Raw genomic sequence first — 9,938 nt, 5'->3', positions numbered from 1 at the left:
AATTTATATAGTGTGCTGAAATTTACTGTCACTTGTTACTATGGAAAGTAATCCTTTGAGGGGCTTGTTCGGGGTATCTTCACCTCGACCAGTAGAGCAAAGAGTTGCTCCTCAACCTACTGAACCTAATGAAAATGAAAATGTTTACTTTGAAATTCCTTCGGGTATGATAGAGAAACTGTTGGGTAATCCTTTTGTAGGAGATGGAACTTTACATCCCGATTTACACTTAATCTATGTGGATGAAGTTTGTGGATTATTTAAGCTTGCAGGTATGCCCGATGATGTTATCAAGAAGAAGGACTTCCCTTTATCTTTGAAGGGAGATGCATTGAGATGGTATAGGCTATGTGATGATATGGGATCATGGGACTACAAACGGTTGAAATTGGAATTCCATCAGAAGTTTTATCCTATGCATCTTGTTCATCGTGATAGTAATTATATATATAATTTTTGTCCTCGCGAAGGAGAAAGCATCGCACAAGCTTGGGGGAGGCTTAAGTCAATGTTATATTCATGCCCCAATCATGAGCTCTCAAGAGAAATGATTATTCAAATTTTTTATGCTCGGCTTTCTGACAACAATCGCTCCATGCTCGATACTTCTTGTACTGGTTCTTTTATGATGAAGACTATTGAATTCAAGTGGGATTTATTGGAAATAATTAAATGCAACTCTGAAGATTGGGATCTCGACGAAGGTAGGGAGTCAGGTATAACACCTAAGTTTGATTGTGTTAAATCTTTTATGGACACTGATGTTTTCCGTAAATTTAGCACTAAATATGGACTTGACTCTGAGATAGTAGCTTCTTTCTATGAATCCTTTGCTACTCATGTTGATCTCCCTAAGGAGAAGTGGTTTAAATATAATCCTCCCATTGAAGTAAAAGTAGTTGCACCTATTAAAGTTGCAGAAAAGACTATCACTTATAATGATCCTATTGCTCCTACTGCTTATGTTGGGAAACCACCTTTTCCTATCAGGATAAAGGATCATGCTAAAGCTGCAACTGTGCTTCGTAAAAGTAATATTAGAACTTATACACCTTCTGAGCAAGTTAAAGTTGAACCTAATATTGCTATTGTTAAAGATCTCTTGGCTGATAATATCGATGGGCATGTTATTTACTTCTGTGATGAGACTGCTAGAATTGCTAAACCTGGTGCTAAAGATAAACATAGACCTGTGGTAGGCATGCCTGTTATTTCTGTTAAAATAGGAGATCATTGTTATCATGGCTTATGTGATGTGGGTGCTAGTGCTAGTGCAATACCTATTTCTTTGTATCTAGAAATTATGCATGATATTGCACCTGCTGAGTTTGAAGAAATTGATGTCACCATTAAGCTTGCCAATAGAGATACTATTTCACCAATTGGGATTGTTAGAGATGTTGAGGTCTTGAGTGCGAAAGCTAAGTATCCTGCTGATTTCCTTGTTCTTGGTTCCCCTCAAGATAGATTTTGTCCCATTATATTTGGTAGACCCTTCTTGAATACTGTTAATGCTAAGATAGATTGCAAGAAGGATGTTGTTACTATTGGTTTGGATGATATGTCTCATGAGTTTAATTTCTCTAAATTTCGTAGACAACCTCGTGATGAGGAATTGCCTAGTAAAGATGAAATTATTGGTCTTGCTTCTATTGTCGTACCTCCTAGTGATCCTTTAGAACAATATTTGCTAGACCATGAAAATGATATGTTTATGAATGAAAGAAGGGAAATAGATGAAGTATTCTTTAAACGGGGACCCATTCTGAAGCACAATTTGCCTGTTGAAATCCTAGGGGATCCTCCTCCACCCAAGGGCGATCCCGTGTTTGAGCTTAAACCGTTGCCTGATACTCTTAAATATGCTTATCTTGATGAAAAGAAGATATATCATGTTATTATTAGTGCTAACCTTTCAGATAAGGAGGAAGAAAAATTATTGAAAACTCTGAAGAAGCACAGTGCTGCTATTGGATATACTCTTGATGATCTTAAGGGCATTAGTCCCACTCTATGCCAACACAAAATAAATTTGGAGAAAGATGCCAAACCAGTTATTGATCATCAATGACGGCTGAATCCTAAGATGAAAGAAGTGGTAAGAAAGGAAATACAAAGCTCCTTGAGGCAGGTATAATTTATCCCGTTGCGGATAGTCAGTGGGTAAGTCCTGTCCATTGTGTCCCTAAGAAGGGACGTATTACTGTCGTTCCTAATGATAAAGATGAATTGATTCCGCAAAGAATTATTACAGGTTATAGGATGGTAATTGATTTCCGCAAACTAAATAAAGCTACTAAAAAGATCATTACCCCTTGCCATTCATTGATCAAATGCTAGAAAGATTATCCAAACACACACATTTTTTCTTTCTAGATGGTTATTCTGGTTTCTCTCAAATACATGTGTTAGCTGATGATCAAGCAAAGACCACTTTTACTTGCCCTTTCGATACTTTTGCTTATAGACGTATGCCTTTTGGTTTATGTAATGCACCTGCTACCTTTCAAAGATGCATGATGGCTATATTTTCTGACTTTTGTGAAAACATATGTGAGGTTTTCATGGATGATTTCTCCGTTTATGGATCCTCTTTTGATGATTGCTTGAGCAACCTTGATCGAGTTTTGCAGCGATGTGAAGAAACTAATCTTGTCTTGAATTGGGAGAAGTGCCACTTTATGGTTAATGAAGGCATTGTTTTGGGGCATAAAATTTCTGAAAGAGGTATTGAAGTTGATAAAGCTAAAGTTGATGCGATTGAAAAGATGTCGTGTCCTAAGGACATCAAAGGTATAAGAAGTTTCCTTAGTCATGCCGGTTTTTATAGGAGGTTCATCAAGGACTTCTCAAAAATTTCTCGGCCTCTGACTAATCTATTACAAAAAGATATACCTTTCGTTTTTTATGATGATTGTGTAGAAGCATTTGAAATACTTAAGAAAGCATTGATTTCTGCACCTACCGTTCAGCCACCTGATTGGAATTTACCTTTTGAAATTATGTGTGCTGCTAGCGATTAAGCTGTAGGTGCTGTTCTAGGGCAAAGAGTTGATAAGAAATTAAATGTTATTCAATATGCTAGTAAAACTTTAGACAATGCCCAGAGAAATTATGCCACTACTGAAAAAGAATTCTTAGCAGTTGTATTTGCTTGTGATAAGTTCAGACCGTATATTGTTGATTCTAAAGTAACTATTCACACTGATCATGCTACTATTAAATATCTTATGGAAAAGAAAGATGCTAAACCAAGACTTATTAGATGGGTTCTCTTGCTACAAGAATTTGATTTACATATTATTGATAGAAAGGGAGCTGAGATCCCCGTTGCAGATAACTTGTCTAGGTTAGAAAATGTTCTTGATGACCCACTACCTATTGATGATAGCTTTCCTGATGAACAACTAAATGTCATAAATGCTTCTCGTACTGCTCCATGGTATGCTGATTATGCTAATTACACTGTTGCTAAATTTATACCACCTAGTTTCGCATACCAGCAAAAGAAAAAGTTTTTCTATGATTTAAGACATTACTTCTGGGATGACCCACATCTTTATAAAGAAGGAGTAGATGGTGTTATTAGACGTTGTGTACCTGAGCACGAACAGGAACAGATCCTACGCAAGTGTCACTCCGAGGCTTATGGAGGGCACCACGCTGGAGATAGAACTGCACGTAAGGTATTGCAATCTGGTTTTTATTGGCCTACTCTCTTCGAGGATGCTCGTAAGTTTGTCTTATCTTGTGATGAATGTCAAATAATTTGTAACATTAGTAGACGTCAGGAAATGCCTATGAATTATTCACTTGTTATTGAACCATTTGACGTTTGGGGCTTTGATTATATGGGACCTTTTCCTTCCTCTAATGGGTATACACATATTTTAGTTGCTGTTGATTACGTTACTAAGTGGGTAGAAGCTATTCCAACTAGTAGTGCTGACCTCTATTAAGATGCTTAAAGAAGTTATTTTCCGAGGTTTGGAGTCCCTAGATATTTAACGACTGATGGTGGTTCACATTTTATTCATGGTGCTTTTCATAAAATGCTTGCCAAGTATGATGTTAATCATAGAATTGCATCTCCATACCACCCATATGAAGGAAATATGCCCTAGAGGCAATAATAAAGTTATTATTTATTTCCTTATATCATGATAAATGTTTATTATTCATGCTAGAATTGTATTAACTGGAAACTTGATACATGTGTGATTACATAGACAAACAGAGTGTCACTAGTATGCCTCTACTTGACTAGCTCGTTGATCAAAGATGGTTATGTTTCCTAGCCATAGACATGAGTTGTCATTTGATTAACGGGATCACATCATTAGGAGAATGATGTGATTGACTTGACCCATTCCGTTAGCTTAGCACTCGGTCGTTTAGTATGTTGCTATTGCTTTCTTCATGACTTATACATGTTCCTATGACTATGAGATTATGCAACTCCCGTTTACCGGAGGAACACTTTGTGTGCTACCAAACGTCACAACATAACAGGGTGATTATAAAGGTGCTCTACAGGTGCTTCCAAAGGTACTTGTTGGGTTGGCGTATTTCGAGATTAGGATTTGTCACTCCGATTGTCGGAGAGGTATCTCTGGGCCCACTCAGTAATGCACATCACTATAAGCCTTGCAAGCATTGTAACTAATGAGTTAGTTGCGGGATGATGTATTACGGAACGAGTAAAGAGACTTGCCGGTAACGAGATTGAACTAGGTATCGAGACACCGACGATCGAATCTCGGGCAAGTAACATACCGATGACAAAGGGAACAACGTATGTTGTTATGAGGTCTGACCGATAAAGATCTTCATAGAATATGTGGGAGCCAATATGAGCATCCAAGTTCCGCTATTGGTTATTGACCGGAGAGGTGTCTCGGTCATGTCTACATAGTTCTCGAACCCGTAGGGTCCGCACGCTTAACGTTACGATGACGGTTATATTATGAGTTTATGTGTTTTGATGTACCGAAGGAGTTCGGAGTCCCGGATGAGATCGGGGACATGACGAAGAGTCTCGAAATGGTCGAGACGTAAAGATCGATATATTGGACGACTATATTCGGACATCGGAAAGGTTCCGAGTGATTCGGGTATTTTTCAGAGTACCGGAGAGTTACGGGAATTCGTATTGGGCCTTAATGGGCCATACGGGAAAGGAGAGAAAGGCCCCAAAGGGTGGCCGCACCCCTCCCCATGGACTAGTCCGAATTGGACTAGGGAGGGGGGGCACCCCCTTCCTTCTTTCTCCTTCTCCCTTCCCTTTTCCTACTCCAACAAGGAAAGGAGGAGTCCTACTCCCGGTGGGAGTAAGACTCCCCCCTTGGCGCGCCCTCCTCCTAGGTCGGCCGCCTCCCCCCTTGCTCCTTTATATACGGGGGCAGGGGCACCCCATAGACACAACAATTGATCATTGATCTCTTAGCCGTGTGCGGTGCCCCCCTCCACCATATTACACATCGATAATATCGTAGCGGTGCTTAGGCGAAGCCCTGCGTCGGTAGAACATCATCATTGTCACCACGCCGTCATGCTGACGAAACTCTCCCACAACACTCGGATGGATCGGAGTTCGAGGGACGTCATCGAGCTGAACGTGTGCTGAACTCGGAGGTGTCGTGCATTCGGTACTTGATCGGTCGGATCGTGAAGACGTACGACTGCATCAACCGCGTTGTGTTAACGCTTCCGCTTTTGGTCTACGAGGGTACGTGGACAACACTCTCCCCTCTCGTTGCTATGCATCACCATGATCTTGCGTGTGCGTAGGAAATTTTTTGAAATTACTACGTTCCCCAACAGTGACATCTGAGCCTGGTTTTCTGCGTTGATGTTATATGTACGAGTAGAACACAAGTGAGTTGTGGGCGATATAAGTCATACTGCTACCAGCATGTCATATTTTGGTTCAGCGGTATTGTGAGATGAAGCGGCCCGGACCGACATTACGCGTACGCTTAGGCGAGACTGGTTTCACCGTTGTGAGCACTCGTTGCTTAAAGGTGACTGGCGGGTGTCTGTCTCTCTCACTTTAGTTGAACCGAGTGTGGCTACGCCCGGTCCTTGCGAAGGTTAAAACCGCACCAACTTGGCAAACTATCGTTGTGGTTTTGATGCGTAGGTAAGAACGGTTCTTGCTAACCCCGTAGCAGCCACGTAAAACTTGCAACAACAAAGTAGAGGACGTCTAACTTGTTTTTGCAAGGCATGTTGTGATGTGATATGGTCAAGACATGATGCTATATTTTATTGTATAAGATGATCATGTTTTGTAACCGAGTTATCGGCAACTGGCAGGAGCCATATGGTTGTCGCTTTATTGTATGAAATGCAATCGCCATGTAATTGTTTTACTTTATCACTAAGCGGTAGCGATAGTCGTAAAAGCAATAGTTGGCGAGACGACAATGATGCTATGATGGAGATCAAGGTGTCGCGCCGGTGACGATGGTGATCATGACGGTGCTTCGGAGATGGAGATCACAAGCACAAGATGATGATGGCCATATCATATCACTAATATTGATTGCATGTGATGTTTATCTTTTATGCATCTTATCTTGCTTTGATTGACGGTAGCATTATAAGATGATCTCTCACTAAAATTTTAAGATAAAAGTGTTCTCCCTGAGTATGCACCGTTGCGAAAGTTCTTCGTGCTGAGACACCACGTGATGATCGGGTGTGATAGGCTCTACGTTCAAATACAACGGGTGCAAAACAGTTGCACATGCGGAATACTCAGGTTAAACTTGACGAGCCTAGCATATGCAGATATGGCCTCGGAACACTGAGACCGAAAGGTCGAGCGTGAATCATATAGTAGATATGATCAACATAGTGATGTTCACCATTGAAAACTACTCCATTTCACGTCATGATCGGATATGGTTTAGTTGATTTGGATCACGTAATCACTTAGATGATTAGAGGGATGTCTATCTAAGTGGGAGTTCTTAAGTAATATGATTAATTGAACTTAAATTTATCATGAACTTAGTCCTGATAGTATTTTGCAAATTATGTTGTAGATCAATCGCTCGCGTTGTTGCTTCCCTATGTTTATTTTGATATGTTCCTAGAGAAAAATTATGTTGAAAGATGTTAGTAGCAATGATGCAGATTGGATCCGTGATCTGAGGATTATCCTCATTGTTGCACAGAAGAATTATGTCCTTGATGCACCGCTAGGTGACAGACCTATTACAGGAGCAGATGCAGATGTTATGAACGTTTGGCTAGCTCAATATGATGACTACTTGATAGTTTAGTGCACCATGCTTAACGGCTTAGAATCGGGACTTTAAAGACGTTTTGAACGTCATGGACCATATGAGATGTTCTAGGAGTTGAAGTTAATATTTCAAGAAAATACCCGAGTTGAGAGATATGAAGTCTCCAACAAGTTCTATAGCTAAAAGATGGAGGAGAATAGCTCAAGCAGTGAGCATGTGCTCAGATTGTCTGGGTACTACAATCGCTTGAATCAAGTGGGAGTTAATCTTCCAGATAAAATAGTGATTGACAGAATTCTCTAGTCACCATCACCAAGTTAGTAGAACTTCGTGATGAACTATAGTATGCAAGGGATGACGAAAGTAATTCCCGAGCTCTTCGTGATGCTGAAATCGACGAAGGTAGAAACCAAGAAAAACATCAAGTGTTGATGGTTGACGAGACCACTAGTTTCAAGAAAAGGGCAAAGGGAAGAAGGGGAACTTCAAGAAGAACGGCAAGCAAGTTGCTGCTCAAGTGAAGAAGCCTAAGTTTGGTCCTAAGCCTGAGACTAAGTGCTTCTACTGCAAAGGGACTGGTCACTGGAAGCGGAACTACCCCAACTATTTGGTGGATAAGAAGGATGGCAAAGTGAACAAAGGTATATTGGATATACATGTTATTGATGTGTACTTTACTAGTGTTTATAGAAACCCCTCGGTATTTGATACTGGTTCAGTTGCTAAGAGTAGTAACTCGAAACGGGAGTTGCAGAATAAACAGAGACTAGTAAAAGGCGAGGTGACGATGTGTGTTGGAAGTAGTTCCAAGATTGATATGATCATCATCGCACACTCCCTATACTTTCGGGATTAGTGTTGAAACTAAATAAGTGTTATTTGGTGTTTGCGTTGAGCATGAATATGATTTGATCATGTTTGTTGCAATACGGTTATTGATTTAAATTAGAGAATAATTGTTGTTCTGTTTACATGAATAAAACCTTCTATGGTCATACACCCAATAAAATGGTTTGTTGGATCTCGATCGTAGTGATACACATATTCATAATAATGAAGCCAAAAGATGCAAAGTTAATAATGATAGTGCAACTTATTTGTGGCACTACCGTTTAGGTCATATTGGTGTAAAGCGCATGAAGAAACTCCATACTGATGGGATTTAGGAATCACTTGATTATGAATCACTTGATGCTTGCGAACCATGCCTCATGGGCAAGATGACTAAAACGCCGTTCTCCGGAACTATGGAGAGAGCAACAGATTTGTTGGAAGTCATACATACAGATGTATGTGGTCCAATGAATATTGAGGCTCGTGGCGGATATCGTTATTTTCTCACCTTCACAGATGATTTGAGCAGATATGGGTATATCTACTTACTGAAACATAAGTCTGAAACATTTGAAAAGTTCATAAAATTTCAGAGTGAAGTGGAAAATCATCGTAACAAGAAAAATAAAGTTTCTACGATCTCATCGTAGAGAAGAGTATTTGAGTTACGAGTTTGGCCTTCAGATAAAACAATGTGAAATAGTTTCACTACTCACGCCACCTGGAACACCACCGTGTAATGGTGTGTCCGAACATCGTAACCGTAATTTATTAGATACAGTGCGATATATGATGTCTCTTATCAATCTACCACTATCGTTTTGGGGTTATGCATTAGAGACAGCTGCATTCACGTTAAATAGGGCACCATCGAAATCCGTTGAAACGACGCCTTATGAACTATGGTTTGGCAAGAAACCAAAGTTGTCGTTTCTTAAAGTTTGGGGTTGCGATGCTTATGTGAAAAGGTTTCATCCTGATAAGCTCAAACCCAAATCGGAGAAATGTGTCTTCATAGGATACCCAAAGGAGACAGTTGGGTACACCTTCTATCACAGATCCGAATGCAAGACATTCGTTGCTAAGAATGGATCCTTTCTAGAGAAGGAGTTTCTCTCGAAAGAAGTGAGTGGGAGGAAAGTAGAACTTGATGAGGTAACTGTACCTCATCGCTTATTGGAAAGTAGTTCATCACAGAAACCGGTTCCTGTGACACCTACACCAATTAGTGAGGAAGTTAATGATGATGATCATGAAACTTCAGATCAAGTTGTTACTGAACCTCGTAGGTCAACCAGAGTAAGATTCGCACCAGAGTGGTACGGCAATCCTGTTCTGGAGGTTATGTTACTAGACCATGACGAACCTACGAACTATGAGAAGCGATGGTGAGCCCAGATTCCGCAAAATGGCTTGAGGCCATGAAATCTGAGATGGGATCCATGTATGAGAACAAAGTATGGACTTTGATTGACTTGCCCAAAGATCGGCGAGCTATAAAAAAATGGATCTTCAAGAGGAAGACGGACGCTGATAGTAGTGTTACTATCTACAAAGCTAGACTTGTCGGAAAAAGCTTTTTGACAAAGTTGAAAGTGTTGAATACGATGAGATTTTCTCACTCGCAGCGATGCTTTAAGTCTGTCCGAATCATGTTAGCCATTGCCACATTTTATGAAATCTGGCAAATGGATAAACAAAACTGCATTCCTTAATGGATTCATTAAAGAAGAGTTGTATATGATGCAACCAGAAGGTTTTGTCAATCCTAAAGGTGCTAACAAAATATGCAAACTCCAGCGATCCATCTATGGACTGGTGCAAGCATCTCGGAGTTGGAATATACGC

The sequence above is a fragment of the Aegilops tauschii genome, chromosome 4 (assembly GCF_002575655.3).
Source record: "Aegilops tauschii subsp. strangulata cultivar AL8/78 chromosome 4, Aet v6.0, whole genome shotgun sequence".
Taxonomy (NCBI): domain Eukaryota; kingdom Viridiplantae; phylum Streptophyta; class Magnoliopsida; order Poales; family Poaceae; genus Aegilops; species Aegilops tauschii.
The sequence above is the reverse complement of the archived record's forward strand: the minus strand, read 5'-3'. Positions refer to the sequence as shown.